This window comes from Protopterus annectens, chromosome 2.part0, assembly GCF_019279795.1.
Source record: "Protopterus annectens isolate FY-2018-M chromosome 2.part0, PAN1.0, whole genome shotgun sequence".
Lineage (NCBI taxonomy): Eukaryota > Metazoa > Chordata > Ceratodontiformes > Protopteridae > Protopterus > Protopterus annectens.
In genome coordinates, this window is record NC_056728.1 from 1,756,916,293 (window position 1) to 1,756,938,063 (window position 21,771).

Consider the following 21,771-nt stretch of genomic DNA (forward strand, 5'->3'; position numbering starts at 1 on the left):
CACTGGCTGTCTCCCCTTACCTTGGTATATAGGATACAGCAAAATAACAGCCATTTCTTTGGCTAGTGCAAGAAAGCCTGGAAGATGCCTGGAGCTGTATTGTATAAGGTGGAAGAACTTATGTAAGATCATTATATAACAAAAGATACATATATAGGTTTTGACCTATATGTCCCAAAATGTCTAGTGCAAGTATTACCTGTTATGCACTACATTATTCTTGGCAAAGCAGGAGGTCTTTGTATGGTGTTCTCCATGTAGCAGCACCTAAGGATCAGAAAATGGACCAGAAGAAGAGCTGCAGAGAACACATAACTGCGTCCATCTCTGTGTAAATAGATGCAGGTCTGTAAATTGTCCTGTAAACTGGCACTTTAGAACATAAAACGTGTGTACTTTTATTGCTGCATAATTCTTTTCTGATAGCTACTGTCTTTTAGGACATTACTGGTTCTTTTAAGGCACACAAAAAATATATCAAACGAATCTTGCTATTCATCGAATTAAAAAAAAGAGAATTCACTGTTGTTATTCACCAATTGCATTAGCGAAAAAGTATGGCAAAAAGCTGAAAAATAGACTGTTGATGTATGTTTGATTTTTCCATAAGCACATTTTGTTATGTAAGCGACAATTCGTCTTAGTCTGAAATGGTGCACTCATGTCTAGTGAATTTTACATAGCTCACAAAATAGGGAAAAGCACAAACACTGGATTGTGGCTTTCATGGGAAAGAAACAGATAAATTAAAACAGCAGTAATAATATTTTATGTACATGTAATTGACTACATGGAATTAAAGGTTCCATTTATTGAAACTAAATCAAGCAGGTGCAAACAATAAAACAACTTGTCTTTTTTTCATTGCTGTTGTGTGCATGTGGGTGCACAGGCAATAAACACACATGGCTGAAAAGGTTTCTTTGAGGTATTACTGATGCAACTGACACAGGTAAATTAACACTGAAAGTATTAGACAACACTAGTTTAAAATGCAGCAGAAGTATTCGTAGAATTAAGCATAAAATTTGTCCCAAGTAAACAAAAAAGCAATAAACTTTCACCTTAAAGATTCAGTGTAGCTATAGATAAGTATTTCAAATAAACACAGAATTGTACTTGAAAATACAGTTTATAACTTTCTTCTAAGGGGTGGAGAAATATTCTCAGAAATGTTAAGTCCTGTGACTCTCAAATGCTTTCTCAGCACTGTGATGTACAATAGGAACTTCACGCAGGGAGTGTTTGTAATGTAATGTCTGTGTCAGGTGACCTTCCATGTCAAGTGATCCACTGAGTCAAAGAGAAAGCACAGCCCCTCCCTCACATGGCATAGACGAAAACAAAAAGGAAATGCAGGGAGTAGAGCCGGTTCAGAAAGTAAAGGGGCATGGTTAACTGAAAGAGGAGGTTTTCTTCTTTTCCAAGGAACAGCTCAAAATTGAATCCCATCATTAAGCAGGTAGAAAGCAGTTTAAGGTAAGTCAAGATTTTTGAGGAGTCCTGAAAATTACAAACCTTATCTATGGGGAAAAAAATGTAAAATATCAGTCAGATTGTTAAGACAAACCAGTTTCCTTCTCTTTGTGTCTTGTTTTTGTTGTTTATAATAGAGATGAGGAGGGAATGACACTAACGCTGGGAAATACGGGCTGGGCAAAACAGATCTGATATACAAAATGAGACATCTGGTTTATAAAATGACAGTTTGCATGGCATACTAAAATAGATACTTTTTAAAATTAAAATATGGTGAGTTTATGAGACAGTGAGGGAAGAGTGCATTTTCTTTTTCATATATTTTTTCTTTGTTTTGTTTTATAGCATTTATTTGTTTTTATTTCCTTAATATATTTACTTTAATACTGTTGAGTAACATTGGTGTTTTTATGGTCTTTGCTTGTGTATATGAAGATATTCTTCTTATTAATCTTAGAGGTTTGAAAAAATGTTAAACAGATGACTTTATAAGTGAAGAACTGATCAGAAATGAATTAATCACATTCCTTTTGTAAGGGATAGCTATTACATTCTAAAACTGTAAACTCTGACGACAAATAAGAACTGCTTACCTTGCCTAGTTTATTTGCTTCACTACAGATTATAATTAAATCAGCAGACTGTCTTTTCACTCATCTAAGAAACTGTCTTACGTAAATTGTACATATTTTAATTTTCTGAATAGGGGTACTGCTAACAGATCATACGGCTGGGGAAGTGGAACAGTTTGTGTTGTGTGTGTGTGTGTGTGTGTGTGTGTGTGTGTGTGTGTGTGTGTGTGTGTGTGTGTGTGTGTGTGTGTGTGTGTGTGTGTGTGTAAAAATACTTCACTTGTACATTAAAAGTGCTGTTTTCCTGCTGTATATTCTTCACTTTTGCTCAGCCATCCATAAATGTTTTATTTGTACAATCCACTTCATGTTTTCAGTTGGTGCACAACATAGTCAGTTTAGATCATGTATGTAACTCACAGCAGCGTTACATATTTTGTGTAATTCTTCTAAATAATTAGAATGGAGTGTTATTGGTTAATTGTGATGAATGCATTCAGTCCGGGCAGAACTACAGAATATAGTATTTTCTGTAGTCAGTATCACGTTTTTGAGGTAAAGCTGACAATAATTGTCTTGGCTTTCAGTACCAAAAGATAAGGTGAACAACTACCCATTTTTTGGCCACCACACAGAGATTTACCATACTGCCCAACACTTACCTTAATGGTCTATAGTAGACAGTGACAGAAACAGGAAGTATAAGTCTACAACTTACTAATTAGTTGTCAGGCACATTAGCACTCATCTACTGAAGGGATCAACAAGTGCACATTTGGATTATTCGTGATGATTGCTATCTTTCTGTGATTGGAGGACCACGACCTGACCTTGGGTATGATTTGTGTTTTTGCTAGAGTGAGTAAAAGCCTCAGCAGCAGTCTTTAGTATTTTAGTCTATCGGTGGCAGCACTTAAAATTCTGTAGTCCTGTGAGGATCCACAGATGTACGCTGCAGCACCAGGTCACATTTTTGCTTTAAGTCTGAACCTAAGAAGTAATCCAGTAACCCACTTAGTATGTTTGGTGGTGGTAGTACCAGTGTCAGATGACCGCTGGGCCTAAGCATGATCAAATCAGCCATATGTTCACAAGGCAGAGAGGGGATAAGGGTGCACTGAGCATAGGGGCCCAAAAGGAAACAAAACACTTTTATATGAGATCCTGAATAAGGGTTTGGAAGTGGGTGAAGCTGACGTGAAACAGCCTCAGTCTATATGGGTCATTGTAGCAGCAAGAAAAGAAGTGAAACGATTCCAGAATGGATGTTTAGGTCTGCACAGGATAGATTATGGAAGCTTATTGATAGGAACCAAATTAAAACAAAGCAGTACCACACCAGTGCAGTAAAGAAATTATATAACTTTAATAAATAAAATAAATAATGTAGGTTGAGCGCTTTCATCTGAAAGTAAAAGACTTCATCAGAACATTTACATTACATTAAAACTATCCTTTTATAACCCATTGTCAAATTTTTAGCCAGTCAGAACAGAGTAACAATTATTCAATAATAAATGGAACTTGTGCAATAAAACAGATACAAAAATGTTAGGAATAAAGTCATACATAGTTAAAAACACGTGCATAAAAACACATAAATAGTAGTCCTGCTTCAATAAGTAACCATAAAAATGTAGTCAAATCAAAGTTTGGCTTCCATAATTTTTAATACACTGGAAATAGAAATGCTATCATTTAGTCCTGGGAATTTACCTGCATCCAATTTAAGTTGTCAAAGTAGCTCCTTGTATTCAATTCTAGCCTCCCAGGAACCTCCACTAGGACTAGGAAGTACTTGCTCCAGCACAAAAAATGAAACTTACTTAAGGGACAGTCTTTAGTATGGGGGTAAAGTGCATTAGTTTCCTTTGAATGGGCCACATCGTACATATGTTCATATATATGCTTCCTTAAATTTCTTTCCATTTGGCTTGTGTAAAAACTGGTACACGAAGTACAAAAAAAACAAATAAACAACCCCCTTGCTAATACAATTAAAGTGCACAGTAGCTTTAATAGTTAGGGCTCTAGCCTCCAAATAAATTTCATTGGTATTGCGCATAAACTCACATTGCTTACAGAAACCACACTTAAAAGAACCCAACTTTTGGTTATTACTTCTTAAAGGGTTGGCATCAATGGGGTGGTTTTCCAAAATTTCTTTTGTTTCTACCCTTTTTCCATATGAAAACTGGGGCTTCAAGAGCAATTTTTTTCAACTCAGGAATATGAGTTAACCCGTCACCCCAATATTTATTGGCAATCCTCTCAATATCCCTGGGAATTAAAGGTGTACACAAAGGTTTTGTTAAGAAGGACTATAATACCCAGATCAACAGGGTAAGTCTCCACATCTCCAAAAATAATAGGTGAATGTTTGGTGCTACGGCCATTAATAACCCCTGTTGTCAATTGGTTGATCAATTTTATTGGGTAACCCCTCTTCACAAAAAGCTGCTTAACAAAATCCTTTTCTTCAAGAAAAAAATGATTTTCTGAGATCATTCTGGCAGCTCGGATCATCTGGCCTTTAACAATACCCTTTTTCTGATAAAGGCCAATTCAGTGATTGATGGTACTTTTGTCTTCTTTTCTTGGACCACTATATCCGGTTTTCTAGCATCTATCTTTTGAACTGTTGCCAATGGATGATCCCATGTGATGTAGACGTCATAATTTTCTATAATGCCTTGTGGCTCATGTTTCCAGTGTTTTTCAGCCACTTCAATACTATAATGTTTGCAGAGTCCTCAGTGCAACAGTCTCTCCACATTATTATGCCTTTCAGTATACGGTCCTTCTGCCATTAGTAGATCACAACCAGCAATGAGGTGTGCAACTGTTTCCAATTCTGTTTTATAAAACCTACATTTGTTTGCTTCTCCCACATGTTCAATGGACTTTGTAAACCAGTGTGTCCGTAGCCCACTGTTTTGTGCCGCCAATATTAACCTTTCATCTGTTCTTTTGACTTCACCTCTCCTTAACCATTCCTGCACTCGTTCCTGATCAACACAAAGTTCTTTCAAAAGTTTTCTATACCTGCAACTATATTTATGCATTTTCCACATTTCTTGCCTTTTCATCTGGTCCTTCACCTTATATTCTTTCTTTTCTTTTTTTGGCACATTCAGCTGCTGCCTGATTTTTATCCACTTGTGATTTGATTTCCATTCCTGCTTGATGCCAATATGCTTCTACTAGCCTAAGCAGGGAAGTCATCATAAATTTATTCTCCTCATGTTTCAAACTTTCACTACATTTGGGTCTTGTGAGGTCAGCAGATATGTGTGGAGTCCCACGATTGCAGATCTGTACATGTAATCAGTTTCAAGGAGGCCCATTCCTCCTTCGGAACAGGGGATGTATAATCTTGGTATGCACTGATTTTTATAAATCATTTGGTGGCATGGAGTATCCTTCTGGATTTCCTATCTAATCTATCCAACACCTTTTGGGGCCAATCAATCACTCCAAAATTGTAAGTTAGGACAGGAAGAGCAAATTGGTTTATAGCTTGGATTTTGTTCCTAGATGTCAACTCTGTTTTCAGGATTAATTTAAATCTTCTAAAGTACTTTGAAGTTTTAGTCCCATTTGCTCATGTTTTATTGTTGATCCTTCATCAGTTCCCAGATATTTATACACTCCCTCTTGCTCAAGTTCTTTTATACCACATTATTTTCCCAAACTGATGTTTTCTTGGTGCTGCAGTTTTCCTGCATTAAAGGTTGCTTTTGCACATTTATCAAGACCAAATGACATTCTTATATCATCTGGAAAAGTTTTGACAACTTGCAGTTGTGCTTTCAGTTCCTCATCTGATGATCTATACAGTTTCAAATCGTCGACAAAGAGAAGATGAGAAGTCTTTGTGCTTTGTTGTTTTCTAGGAACCAAATTATAGCCACGACCGAAGATGCTGAGTAGACAGCTTAATGGGTTAAGGGCAACGCAGAATAGCAATGGTGACAGAGTCATCCTAGAATATCCCCCATTTGGATTTTTATCCCTGGAATAATAAGTTGTCCTTTATTATGGCTTAATTGCAAAGTGGTCTGCCACTGTTTCATGGTCAGTGTAATGTAGTTGATCAGTATAGGGTGTATCTTATACATTTTTAAGCATTCTTTTATCCATGAATGTGGGATAATGTCAAATGCTTTTTTGTAATCAATCCATGCCATACTTAGATTCTTCCCCTTTTTACAGTTCTCCACTATGACTTTATGTAACAACAAACAATCCTTTGTTCTATATGACTTTCTTTTATTGCTTTTTTGTTCTGTTGCCATAAGTGAGTTTTCTTCTATATAACTATAAACTCTGTCGGCATGAATTCCAATGTATAGTTTATATGTCGTCGGAAGGCAAGTTATTAGTCTATAATTTTTAGAGTAGCTTGCAGGTTCACTCTTAAGTAGGAGCATTGTTTTTCCTGTTGTTAGCCAGGGTGGTGTCTATTCAGAGTGCACATATAAATAATTCTTACTCATGGCTAAATATTCTTGCAAAGATGTTAATACTTTTAACCAGAAGTTAGGTACAGGATCTGGGCCTGGGGTTTTACAATTAGAGGCTTTTCTTAACTTTGTTTCAATCTCTCTGGTTGTTACTTCATCCCATTTCATATCCTGTACCTTTAAACTTCTTATTCTTTCTTTTACTTCTTCTATCTACTCTGTACTCCGTACGAATTGCAGAAGGAGTCATTACTGGGCATACTGCTGGTGCTGGGAAGAGCACTTTTGGCTGACATCAAAGAGTGAAACAATACTAATTTTATGAACTTTAATCGTACTTTGACTTAGGAATGGGGTCCATTCCCATCATGGTATTAGAAACCCAAGAGATTTGGAGAAATTACAAAAAAAGGAGATACAAATCAGTCTGCTACAGTTTTACAACTAGATAGCAGTAGAAGTGGATACTGTATAATAAGACAAGTGACTGTGATTTTCCTAGATTATAACAAGGCGTTCAACCTAGTTCCACACAGAAGATGTAAGAAACTCCAGCTGTGGAGTATGGCTGTGACTAGTAGGGTGAATCAAAAACAGGTTATCAGGGAGGAATTAGCATGCTGGTTGTGTGGTAAAATTAGAAGTGAGGAAAGTGACCAGTGTGGTACTTCTAGTTCTGGAAGCAATGGTGTTTGTGGTGGATATACAGTGAGATTGTGGGATTAAGAATATGATTAGCTTATTCATGGGTAATACCAATACTGGGAAGATAAGGAGGATGGGTAAGAGAGATTGAGGAGGGACCCAGTGGAGACTGTTGGAGTGGAAATGCTAGGTGGATTATAATGCACGTAAGTGCAAAGTTGCACACCATGGTTACAGTGATTCTATAGTAATGTATTTTATGAATGGGATAATGTTAGCAGGAAAAAGATATGGGATCATTGTTGCCCCTAAAAGTGAATCACCAGCAGCAATGTGAGAGGGTGGGACAAAGGTTAACATAATGCTGGGATATGTAGTCTGAGAGGTGGAGTCTAGGTGTGCTGACATCATAGATCTGCAGTTAAGGGTTTCAGTGAGTCTATTCCAGGCATATAAGGTTCTTTAGGAATGCTTCTGATTTGTCTATATATTTTTTCTTTTTACTCATTGTTGCAGTATTTTTTTTATTTCTACTTGTATTTTATTATAATCAGTTGAAATTATATTACTGTGAAATATCATTTTTCTTTGTTATGTAGTGTTTTTCTGGGTATTTGGCCATGAGATCAGTGACCATTTGATCAGCCAGCTTACTTCTGCAAGATTGTGCTTTTTCTCTGACTTGGTATGGTTTTCTATATTATTATTACATTTATTGTGTGGTTATAGAGGATTATTAACACACAAAGCTATTGGTCATTTTAAATTTCTGTTTCACTAATGTTTGTTCTTGAGATGGCCATCTGCCTCACAGTCCATTTCTTTTTCTGATGTGATACATCATTTCTGGGCCTCCTTTGAAAATGTACCTCACTAAGTTTGACATCCTGATAATCACAACATATAAAATATATCCTCCATCTGCCCCTTGCCTTATTGAAGTCTGTCACCATTTTGACTCTCCCAATCTCCTTTAGAAAGCTATTCCACAAGTTTGCCACTGCCCGTGGTAAAATATTTCCTTATGTTGCCTTGATATGTACAGTAACCTCAAACTCAACTGTAAAATTGTGTCCATTTTTTTGATCATACAAAATTCTTTTTAAAAAAAAATTACCCACAAGACCTTGACAAGTCCCTTGAGGTGTTTTAAAAGTCCTCCCCTTCTCTCCTCATACTTTCTATTACCTTAGTTAGCCCTGCTGCATTTTGTACTTTATTTCTATCTCATCCGCAACTTAATAGCCAGGAATGCTGACTGCTAATGTCTTCAGCCAGCACTTCAGGCCTCCTAATATCCCCTGTGAAGAACATCAAATATAAGCGTGAGAAAGACAGGATCACCCTTTCATCCTGGCTTGAGGCTAAACAACTAACAAAGAATGTAAGTAAAACAATGGCCATGTTATTTGGCACTAAATCTGGGATCACTTTGGCTGAGCCTGGTGTGTTTATCACATTCCCTGCATTCCTGAATTTAATATCTTTGCTGGGTGCTGTATGACTCTTTCTCCTTCATTACTTACTGTGATGCTATTCAAACCAACATCATAGCCATGCTTAAATGCTATTGTTATGTTACAAAAATTCCTCAACAGATAGGCCTATTGCACACCTGGAGAGAGTGTCTTTTACCAGTCCTGGAATAAGGGCTGCCATTCTTGGGCCAGTCTGATGCCAGTAAGGCCAAATTATAAATTATAAATAGTGCAAATTTACACATCTGGGTTACAGTGATTCCATATTATAAGCACTACAAAACTTATTACTGCCCTACTGTCCAGCAAGGGACCTCCATTCAAATAAATTCTTACTACTCACACATAAGTTAAATAGTGTTGCAGGAGGCTTGCTTAACTCCCAGTATGTTGCTAAACTCTGGAATAGTATCCTCACACAAATAAAATGCTCCAACAAATTCAAAAGTTTTAAACCACTGCTTAAACAACATCTTAACCGATCCTGGTCCTGCACGTGCTCATCACCAGGTTAAGACTTTGTGCTCACCGTACGATACTCTGCAAATATTTTTCTTAAACAGATTACTCAGCCTGTCACTGAAATGAAAGAACTATTTTTTATGCATAACTGCTGCCTGTGCAATCCATTAAGTTATACGTGAGCTTTCTCTTTAGTAACTTTTACCTCTGTAAAATCTTAGAATATATAACTGTAACTATTGTATGTGTATAAATGTAAATAGAAATGTAACTGCTATGTATTTAACTGGAACTAAGTATAATGCAGTGCAAACAAATGGAGCTTTTCTCCCTGGGCCTCCACTAAATATGGGTATTACCCAAGTGAACTTTCCCGGTAAACAAAGACAAACAATAAGGTAAATAAAATAATTATCCATGAACAGAATGTACTGGTTCATGGTGCATGCCTCAAAAGAGAGTATAATTGTCAGGTTCTGGCCAAGGCTAAGTGTCTACTCATTATTCAAATAAGTGACTAAATACTACCTTTGTCTAGAAGGTTCTGCAGCTTAATCAGTGTCCATCGCTGAGAGACACTGTATCGTTTGTGGTCCCAAGTGGAAACTAATGGTCTTCCTGCCTTTTTTCGGATGATCCCCAACTACCTCTTCATCTGGAGTTAATCCCTTCTTTTTCATTGCTACCATTACCTAGAACTAGTGATCCCATTGCATATGCAACGTACTTATTTGCTCCATTTAAATAAAAATGAGGTTAGGACATGCCTTGTTCTTATTCCTAGCTGTAGTGACATATGGTATTGCTTAATCACCACTTTTTACCCCAATACGTCATTGCATTACTTGTTGAGGTATCTTTTATGTTGACAAATGTGCTTCTGTGTTTGTCCCGTTTACTATCTCTGGCAGCCAACCACTTTACTTTTCCATTCTGGATGCTAATCTTCAAAATAGCTACTTCTGGTATCATTTAGTACCTTTATTGCTACTCTGTAGTAGTCCCATGACTTTTAAAATTAGCGTAAGGATGTTTTATACTTTGTGTATTATATTATTTATCCATTTATAAATATACTGGCAATGTCTAGAAGTTTATTAAGTTATTTTGAGCTCCCACGTTAGTTTAGGCTCATTATACTAATTTCATAACTTCTTTGAATTGTCTAGGCATTTCCAGCTGGTCAGTCACAAATGATTGAAAAAAACATGACACACCTAAATAACATCTGCACAACGTCAAAGCAGTGTTTCTGCAGAAGTCATGCCCTCTTGCACCCCCTGCAAATGGGAGGCTGTCTCCTACACTCTTTTACCTAAGTAAGCCAGCTACATGGTCGTTAAACAGAGGGGAAAGGTGAAGCACCCTACAGCAATAAACAGAAACTGCATGAACTGTCATCTCACAGTTGTATTATAAGTATAGAAATCATGTCATGGGATAATGACCTTGGGGATTGGGAATGGTGAAATAGCACTCCTCCCAAAGGATTTTGATAACTCATAGCGAAACCAGTTTTATATCATTGTACTGTTTTTATTATTTTTATGTTTTCTGAAATTCCATAACTATTTTCTTTGTATGCTACCTATTATTATTCTTACATTGTTGCAACTAAATCATGGCTATAAAAGGGCTGTTGTGGTTCAGTTCAATTGCTCAGAATAAAATAAATTCTTGCTTCTCAACCTTGAGGCTGCAGTGGGTCCTGTCATTATTTTATTCCTTAGTTAGATGAGTGCATTCTGTGTTGAGTGAGTCTGATGTATATGGAAGCCTTTTGGTTAGACACCAGGCAGTGAGGGGTTAATTTATTTATTTTATTTATTTTACATTTGTTGACCGGGCTAGTCCAACTGGATATATTTCCATTTTCAGCAGAGGCCCCGGGAGAAAAGCTCCACATTTAGACAAAAGGAGATACATCATGAGCACAATTAACAAATACAGACTGGTAGGATATAGACAAAGAAAATGGTTACACAAAAGAATAGAACTTTACCTATGTAGATAATCCAAATAATATCATAATACACATTATTACCTAATTCTAAAACCAAGAAAACAGAAAGTGTAAGAGCAGGGAAAGAGAAATGAAAATGTTACCAAAAGAAAGAAAAGGACTTAACTTCCTAGGGAAACTAAGTAACATCATGTTGAACATACTAACATATTTTAACACCAAGAAGAGAGTGTAAGATCAAGGAAAGAGAAGCAGCAACAGAGAGAGAGCAGATATAAACAGACAAATACTTGTTGGAAAGAGATTCATAGCCATAAGGAGGAAAAATGAAGAAAGGAGTCTGTAAAGGTAGAGAAAGAAAGCTAAGGGAAGAAGCAGGAGGTTCAGAAGAATAGGGAAGAGAAAAGCAGGATTAACTGAAGGAAATTACTTTAATCAGGATTAGAGCAGGGACACATCCAGTGGCTTTTAAGGTAGATTCTGAGTTTTTGTTTAAACAGAACAGTAGATGCAATGGAAGTAAGTTCAGTAGGAAGTTGATTCCAGTGTTTTCCAATGGTATTCGAGAAAAGGGAATCACCTGCTAGGTTATTGGATTTGGTTAAGGAAACTAGTAGTTTGCTTGATGAACAGAGGGAGTTCAGATTAGAGTAGGGGGTTAAGAGGTTAGAGAGTATAGGTGTGTTGTGGGGTTGGTAGAATGCTTTTTGGACAAATGTGAGTTGGGAAAGAAGCAACATGTTTGTCAGTTCAAGCCAGTTAAGTTGCTGCAGATTCAGACAGTGGTGAGTTCTGAAAGGTTTACCAGTAACAAATCTAGCTATATTATTGTACGTGGTAGATAGTTTAGAGAAATTGTTTTTCTTGAGGTTAGTATAGATTGGTGAAGCATAGAGAAGAGTGGAAATAAGATGAGAGTAGGCAAGAGTAGCTTTGGCTGGGGAGGTTAAGAAAGTTTTAATTCTATAGAGAGCCGAGTTTTCTGTTTACAGATTTAATGGTATTGTTGATATGACAGTCAAAGGTAAGGTTGTTGTCAATCGTGACACCTAGCAGTTTGGTAGTAGGGTCAGGTAATATAATAGTTCCATTGTTAGATAGGATAGTAAAATCTAATGTAGGGGATCTGGTAGTGGGCTTAAAGAGTAAGAGTTTGGTTTTTTTAGCGTTTAGGAGTAGGCATCGTTTTAAGAACCAAGTTTCAACTTTGGAGAAAACAGCTTGAGTATTAATTTGAAGTTCAGAGATGGATTTAGCAGAGCAAATTAATGTGGAGTCATCAGCATCAGCATATTGTATACAAGTAGCCTGATGAATAGCTATGTGTAAGTCATTTATAAAGAGGGAGAAAAGAAGTGGTCCAAGAATAGAGCCTTGGGGGACCCCAAGTGAGATTGGGAGAAGGGATGAGAGTTTGTTATCCCAGAGAACGGCTTGTTTCCTGTTTGTAAGATAGGAACTAAACCAGTGGACAGCCTTAGATTCTAAGGAGAGAGATTCAAGAATTTTCAAGAGAATAGAGTGGTTAACCATATCAAAGGCTTTAGACAGGTCAATAAAGAGAGCTGAAGACAGGATGTTGTTATTACGATTCTTGTTAATAAGGTCTGTAAAGGAGAGGAGAGCGGTGGTTGTGCTATGAAAATTTTAATTTAATTTATAATTAATTTTATTTATGTTAATAATCCTGGAGGGTACAGTAGTTCTAGGCTTAGTAGCAGGTATCACTGGGGCCATGTCAGTGTGAGTGGATGGTTTTATAGGTTCATAGGTTCATACTAGGCTATCTGCCCTAGGGCATTTATAAGCCTAGCCAGAGTGTGTATGGCTTTCGCCACCCATTTTAAATTAATTTTGCTATGCCCTTTTTCGAGGTTAGTATACTGTGCCTCTGTCTAACAGTGACACAGAAGTGATACCCGGGGTAAAACTACGATCTCCCATCCACTCATCAAGATTCCTCTTGAAGAGAGTCAATGAGGGACTCTGCCTAACCTGGACTGGGATTTTATTCCAGAGTGAAGGGAGCCTCTGGGTTATGAATCTGTCCCTCCAGCATGTCCTATTTATTTCAGTGCTGAGGTTTAAGTCCCTCGAGTGCATAGCTCGATGGGATTTGGATTTTCTGAGGTGCAGCATGTCCATTAATTCCGGGTTGGACATGGCTTTATACATCAGGCACAGATCACCTCTGAGCAGGCGGTATGCCACTGAGTAGAGCTGGAGTTTCTTTAACCGGGCAGCATACGGCATCTGTTTGAGCCCCTTGATCCTCTTGGTGAGGTACTTTTGGGGTCTTTCCAGTTGCTGCAGGTGTCTGGTAAGGTACATCCCAAAGGGGCATTGTACTCAATTATGGGCCTGATGAGGGATGAGTAAAGAGGCACGATGACCTCCCCTGATCTAGATGTGAATCCCTTCATGATTAGGTGGGCTATATAAAATGTTTTTCTAACCACTTTGGCCACATGGTTGTCAAATGAGAGATTGCTATCAACTTGGGTCCCCAGGTCCCTAATTACTTCTTCTGTACTTAATGGATTACCACCTATGTGGTAATTTGTGGACACTTTGTTTTTGCCAAAGGGGATGACTATATACTTTTTGGCGTTTAGCTTGAGGCCATGGCTCTGGCACCATTTGTCTGTTTCTGTGAGGCCCTTTTGGAGGATGCTTGTGTCAGCTGGAGAGTCTATTATGGCGCCCAGTTTGCAGTCATCTGCGAACTTAGTCAGCCACAGTCCTTCCATGTTGGCCTGTACCTCCGAGAAATATATACCGAACAAGAGAGGTCCCAAGACTGAGCCTTGTGGGACGCCACTTGTAACTGGTATTAAATACTTTGTACCTTCTGTGTGTTAGGCTTGGAAAACTAATCAGCTTACCTTACATGCACATTCTGTTACACATTGCCAAGCTTCCTTGGCAGCTCCTGGAGGTGGCTGCTGCACTTAGAGATCTTGGTGTCTACCAGAGTGCAGTCATCTCTCCATGGCTGTTTTAGTGCATAGCCTGTCTCTCCCAGGTATTGTGGAATAAACAGTAAGTTTATCAGAGTGTTTACTTTCACTGACAGCCACAACTCAGCAGGGAGCTTTTCCTGAGAATGGATTCAGCTTATCTCCGGCGATGCTACTGGATGCCTGGCTTCATACATCAGACAAAGTCCCATCCTGCCTTAACTTGTATCTGCTCACATTCAGACACCATGACCCAGAGTAAAGGAAAGCTGGTATTTCTGTTCCTTAACACTACGCACATCAATAAATTGAGTCTTTTTTAATTTTATGATTTTTACTGAGTTTTATTTCTGAATTTGTCAAACATGCACAGACTGTGATTGTTTTTCATGTGCTTTCTTAACATAAAGCTACATCTGTTTACCACAGCTCTTAAATCACAACAGATTTTAACCTAAATAACAGTACAGAGCTTCTCACTCTCCTTCCTTCTAACACAGAGAAATACAAACCATGTCAGCCTCACTAATTAGTCAGAACTGTTTATTCATCTTTAATTGATTAGAAAAATAGCTTATTCTTTAATTGATTAATTTGCATTAAACAAGTGTTGCCAGAGAATATCTATTTTGGAAGATTCCATGTTAGTGGGGTCTTTGGGATAAAAACTCCAGTATTTATACAGGCATTTGAATGCAACAGTTGAATAAAACAGCATGCTAAAAGTCTGTAGCAGTAATGCAAGTAAAAAACGCTGTTCTATCCCAGAGTAACATATAGCAAAGTTATAGGGCAGCTGTGGTGGTGCAGCAGTTAGCGTTGCAGCCTCACAGCAAGAGGTTCTCCGGTTCGATTCTTGGCTGGGGTGCCTTCTGTGCGGAGTCTGCATGTCCTCCCTGTGGTCACGTGGGTTTCCTCTGGGTGCTCTGGTTTCCTCCCACATCCCAAAGACATGCTGTAGGTGGATTGGACACTCTAAATTGGCCCTAGGCGTGAGTGTGTGTATGTGTGTGCCTTCTGTGGAAGGTTGGGCGCTGGGCTGGCAACTCAACACCGTAAAACTCCACTGCCAATCATGAGTGGACAGGTGATCCGCTGTGGTGACCCCTAATCGGGAAAAGCCAGAAGAAGATGAGGATATGTGCTATTTGTAATAGTGACTGTCTAGATGTTAATTTTTCAGGATATTCAGCTATGTATTTGTTTATCTACAATGGGCCAGTAAAACAGGTGATCACACTAGTTGTTTACAACATGACATGTACAGGTCCACTGCTTTGAAATGTACTCCTTTATTGTGGATTTATATCTCTGATGTGCACCTTAGAGTGAAAGGTGTGTTTGCAAGACTAGGAATGTTGATTAACGAACTAGCAGACAGTCTGAACTCACACTGTGGTTTCTGCATGACTAGAACATTAGGAGACACTTGGGGATCATATAGTAGCCTCCATGAGCAAATTTGGGTGTAAAACATCACGTGACCACGGGGCGGACATGCAGACTCCACACAGAAGGCTAGAACGCCTTCTGTGTGGAGTCTGCATGTCCTCCCCGCAGTTGAGTGACGTTTAAAGACATGCAGGTAGGTGCGTGCGTGAATGGGTGTGCCTTCTTTGAAGGTTGGGCATCAGGCTGGCAACTTGGCATCGTAAAAATCCACTGCCAATCATTAGCGAACCGGAGTTCCGCTGTGATGACCCCTAACCAGAAAAAGCCAAAAGACAAGACTCTGCTTTGCATATAAGGCAATCTCTGACTCTGCTTTATTGGAAATACTGCATATCCGTATGTCCAATGGCTCACTGGTTACTCACTCTAAAGACCTTAACCTGGTGTGTGACATTAATAGAACCTGCTGGAGGGATAGATTTGTCTCCCAGAGGTTACCGCACCTGTGGAACAAACTCCCAGTTCATGTCAAGCAGAGCACCTCTTTGTCCCTCTTCAAGCACAGTCTGGGCAATTGGCTGGGTAACTGTAAATTCACCACAGGGGTTCCACCTGTGTCTCTCTCTTGGACAGGGGCAATAGGTGCTGATAATGGAAACAAGGGCAGAACGTATCTAGGCTTGTAAGGGCCCTATAGGTGTATTGGAACCAGGTGTATGGATGCTGTGGGTTGCTCAGCTGACGGTTGACCCTGCTTTTCATAAGTTTTTGGCACCACAGAAATTAGCTGCATACCATGTCTTGCCTGATAGTCAGCTATTTGCCTAGTAGTTTAGCAGAGCTGGCTGTTAATGACTAAAGGCATGGAGTATATTCACCAGGTAGGTGAACAATTTTACCCACACTATGTGTGTACACTTTGTTGCTTACCCTACATGCTGCCTATTGACCAACCATTCCTCTCAACCTTTTAATGCATGAAATATGGACAAAACAAAAAATAATGGGGGGACAAAAGTTCAAAATCAGGAACGGATTTTAATTATTGCTCTTATAAACTTAGAAAGTTGACAGAGTAGCAGGTTTTACATTAGCATGCGTTTTATGAAGGATACAAGTCTAAAACTCAAATGTTGGTCATTATTTAGTGACGTCAGTCCCCAATGATTTGCCAGAAGACTACAGATTTTATGAGGAACAAAAACAGAGATAAATATTCTGCAAAAATTTGAACATTTGAGAGATATGGGCACAACATGGCACTACAGCATTATATTTTGTTGTCTTATATCTTGAGATTCTTGAGAGTCGGGGATTCAATCCTGACTTTTGGCAACTGTCTGTGTGAAATTTTTCGTTATGCCCCTCCCCGATCTTCACAAGTTTTCTGTGTTACTCCAGTTTCCTCCTATCTCCCAAAGATTTGCTTGCTGATTGGCTTTTCTAAACAATATTTTTTGCCTTTGTCTTTGTGGTCAGGAACATGGCTAAAAATTGTCTGCAAGACTGTTTTCAGTTGCCTTATTCATTGCAGATCAATAAAAAGGTAAACAACTTGTGTATAAGTTTATAATTCTCACCCCCCCATACACATGTAAATATGCTGATAGCATCTTGCTGTGTAGTAGTGTCTTCAGTTGTCTTTCATATAGATTGTCACCTTTGCTTTCATTGTTTTCTTGTGCTTAGCTGCTGCATGAATGCTACATATTGCAACATGTGCCCAGTGTCATAAGAAAGTCCATATATATTGCAAAGCTTATAAACAAATTGTGTCTAGATCTAAGGATGCCATTGTCCCCCTTTACTCAGTCCTCATTAGGCCAGTCCTTGAGTATAATGCCTCCTTTGGCACATATCTGTCCAGACATACAACCACTGGAACGTCCACAAAGAAGCCTTAATGAAAGGATATGAGTCCTAAACAATGTCCTACATGGACCTGCTCAAAGTCCTTTCACTACACAGTAACCTACAGATTGCTAAGAGGTGACCTGTGTCTTGCATTTAAGACATCCTCTGATCCATTACTGTTAGATTTACTGCTCATCAGCAAGTCAAATAGTATCAGAAATACCCAGTGCAGGGATCTAAACCTCTTCTGCAACATCAACAGAATGGTTTGGAGGGACAGGTATATCTTGAAGAGGATACCACTGCTCTGGAACAGACTCCCTAACAACGTAAAACAAAGCTCATCTCTATTCATATTAAAGTGTGATTTGCATCTATAGATGGAAAACAGAAAATTTACCCCTAGACTGCCCTCTGTACTGCTAATGGAAAGATGTAGCTCCTAAATGCTTTATCCCATGCATGAGTCCCCTCAAATTATCTATGGTGTGATCCCAGTTATTCTTATTAGGGATAATATATAATCATTGACCATGGAATAAGTAAGGCCAGTTTAACTTCAAATGGGATAGGCTAATTTCAGCACCAAAAGAAAACTTTGCCAGGCTTAAAATGGTCCACAAGTGCAACTAGCCTGGTTCTTGCCTACGAACTGTTGTTTGGAGAGTATATGATGTATTTAACAAGCCTTGCTCTGAGGGTTGTGTTTTCTTCACCCGAAGATCTGCTTCAAATAAATGTTTGTGGACCACATTGCCAGAAAACACATACATAGGATATGACCTAAATTTTCAAAGACATTCCAACATGTTATGTTATTCTCCTTTTAGTTGCTTGCAGCCAATACTGGAAAGAAGCAAGATTTTAATTTCTATAAAAATTCTTTTCAAAATGATGAGTTATCACGGTGACTGTTTAACTCGTCTTTAAAGATGGTTATTTACTGTGTTAGATCTTTCTCCCAGACAGTCCGTTTCCATAACACACCTACTCTCCAGCCTATTATACGCCTCACCAATATTCACCAATCTCAGAAAAACAGACTTAAACAAACTGGAGTCATGTTATAATAAAATTGCCAGATTTGCTACAAACTTCCCTACGGATATCACCACTGCACAGCACTACATCAACTAAAATGGATGGAACTACCTAATCTACTAACCTTTAACCAACTATCTCTAGCTCATTCCACCCTTCGCCATCCTGTAAACTGCCCAGCTCTCAAGGACTTAGTTCAGCCCCTCTCCAACTGTAGATCACTAAGATCCTGCAATAAATTCCTAGTCAAAGTAACAAAATCCGGTAATAGTAATGGTGATTCCTTATACTCCAACAAAATTTCAAAGTTGTGGAATTCTATGCCTCAAATATACTTAACATTACTAACTCATCCAAATTCAAACTTCTACTTTGGGAGCACCTAACCAATGTCTGGCTTTGCTCCTACACTAAACCAAGCTAAACATACTCCCCTTAATCTAATTAACCATGCAATCCCTTTCCTGTATTCTGAATCGATCAACATTTACTTAACTTCCTTCTTTTCTGTCTATCTCTCCTTCATAGTCTTTTTTACTTCATAACATACCTATGTGAAAACATACAATATATGATTAGCCTACAATATTGTTTAAATGCGATACTCTGTCACCTCCTTGACTACTCTCATTTTATGACTCTCTGCATATGTCCACCAATGACATGCTGCCTAATTGTACAGTCAGTCTTTCTCATTGACTCGCACTACTTATGATACCTGTTTGATTATGCTATAGTTTTTAAGGTATAAATATTGTGTTGTCTTTTTGACCACTGTTATTCTTGTCTGTAATGCACTTAATGTGCTGTCTATTTTTGACCATGTAATTCTGTTTAGTGTAGCTTTTCTCCCCGGGCCTCCACTGAAAATGGGCCAACAGCCCAGTTGGACTTTCCCGCTAAACAAATGTAAAATAAAATAAAATAAAAATAAAAGAGAATGAAGTGAAAGTACTGGATAAGGGTCTTAATTATGTAACTAAACCTACTATAGACATTGGAAACTTGTTAGATTTATTGTGTATGTTAGAAATGTTACTTTAAAATATGAGTTCAGAAAAGTTGGGCGATAAAAAGAAGTACAGCAGTGTGAAAGATATCCCCAAAACATCTGTATTTTTTTCCATCTAACCATCCAAAAGTAAAATTATGTATGGAAATATGCAAAGAGGAAATTAGAAGACTGAGATTGGACAGGTGTTAATGTTATGACAATCTCAGTAAGGATAAAAATATCCTTTGAGTGATATCTGTGCTAACAATTTTATTAAACCTGACGATTAAGGGGGAAGAGTGGTTGAGATTTTACATAAGGAATACTATGATACTGCTATGAGGAAAAAGCTGCTGGACACTGAAGTATATGCTCATATATTACTTGTTTATACAGTTGATGTGAAAGAACAGTATAATAAGATGTTAACTGAGTGTTTAATTGAAGGACAATTGTCTAAAGAAATATAAGATTATATAATGTGTAAAAGGTTTAAAATGCCATACAGAGTGAGAGAGAGGGAGGGAGGGAGAGAGAGACTCTCCAATGTACATAAAGATTTATATAAACCTGTATTGACCCAATTTTGCAAGTATGAACTATATTACAGAAGGTCTATCTATCTTTTTAGATTATTTGTTAAAACTTAGTGTAGTGTCAGTGGATCAACAGGTAATACATTTACATTTCATGCTGAATGGTCAGAAGATGTGGGTTCAAATCCCACTCCAGGTGATTGGATTAATTTTTCAAATTGCTGACACTGCACTTCAGCATTGAGGGAGGGGTGCTGCAATCCTAACTATGCTGTCCCTTGTATAAGACATTAAACTGAGGTTCAATCTGTTTCAGTTGGTGGCAACTCATGTCTATGTAAAAGGTCACATGCCATCTGTCAAAAAGAATACGAGAAGTTCCATGATGCCTTGGCCAAATTTTCCATAGTACTACAAAAACACATCGGGCCTCCCTTGAAAAGAGGCTATTAGCCTAGTGAGACTAACTTGGTCAATAGAGTAAACAGATACAAATAAATAGTTTAAAAATAGATAAAACATTCTAATGATGAAAATGTTTGGCTGTATAAAAGACACTGGGGATTTATTTATTTATTTTTGTGGCTTAAAGATTTGAGTTTAGAAGATGATATATTTATATAAGACTGGATATTCCCTCTACTCAGATACTGAATCTGGTGATGGCCTTGTCGGTGTGGAGTATCTGCAAATATTCCAGTCACAGTGAGAGGTTGATAACTTTGTGTTTAACACTGTATAAGTTCATATTTAAGAATAATGTGCTTTCTTTTGACAGGCATACTTGTTTGCTGCAAAACCGGGAGAGTGCTGGCCATTTCTATGGCCCTAGTATATGCTTGCAGATACTTGACATAGAAGGAGAGTGGGATTTCTGAGTCCAGCAAATTCTCTAATGAGTGTTTAAAAATCATTCGATCATTTTTTTCATTTTATTAACGATGGATTTGTTATTGTTTTCATTGATGCATTAGTATCGTCCTGGTTTTAGCAGTTATATAAGCCTCTTACCATTACTTTCAACTTCAAGAAAGAAAGAATTGTTTATTTGGATGTTGAGTTATATAAGAATTGAATAATAAAATTGATAGTGTCTGTGTTTTATTATAGAAAACCAATGGATGTTAACAAAACTTTTATTATATGCTTGGTTGCCATCCAGAATATATAAAGAAAGAAATATATTCTAAAGACATTTCTTTAAGAGTGTATAACATCATTTGAGTATAAAACATGGCAGCTCATTAGAAACCAATTATCTGAACTGTTTATTAGATACATCAGAAAAAATCAGGGACAAATGTTAATTATTGTTCATGTAAACTTATAAAGTTGCTAGAATAATAGCTTTTACAACAGCATAAATTTTCTGAAGGATATGAAGATTGAAATTCTCACTCCGCAGTGATTTGTCAGAAAACTACAGATTTTATGAGGAACAGACCAAAAATATGAGCCAAAAATGTGGACATTCTGAAAGAATCTGGACAGTTGAGAGGTATTTGTGAAGTAATGCAATAATTTTGAGAACATTAGGAGATTTGCTGCACTTTCCTTGTACAAACAGTAAAACTTGTAAAAAATGTGTTGGTCAACATAATTGTTTAAGGAAGAGAGAAGAATAGAGGAAGAGAAGGGACATGTGTTATCAATTAAAATGAGATGAAAAAATGCATTAGTTATTCATTATAAGATCTGTAAAAAGTGTATACTTTCAGGTACTGGAATTGTTAATAAATATTAAGTAAGGTAATGATATTAAAATGTTGTTTCTGCAGTCAGAAACAAAAACAGATATATTTAGATGCCTGGGAATGAATGATCATACATGAATTTAGGCATGCTTAAAACTGAGATGAAATACGTTTTTTAACAATTGCTGCATGGTAAAATATTATATTTTTATATACACATTTTCAGGCAGTTGCT

General features: G+C 37.6%; 1 protein-coding gene across 2 annotated transcripts in view; it reads left to right on the forward strand.

Moving 5' to 3' along the window:
• Window positions 1–1,328: 1,328 nt before the first annotated feature.
• SLC66A1 (solute carrier family 66 member 1) overlaps window positions 1,329–21,771 on the forward strand; it is a 506,383-nt gene continuing 485,940 nt past the window's right edge. Inside the window, exon 1 of one of the 2 annotated variants that reach the window (XM_044061786.1) lies at window positions 1,329–1,479. The gene's annotated coding sequence lies outside the window, so the exon portion shown is untranslated. The remainder of the gene's footprint in view (window positions 1,480–21,771) is intronic. The other variant, XM_044061785.1, reaches the window with a different exon arrangement.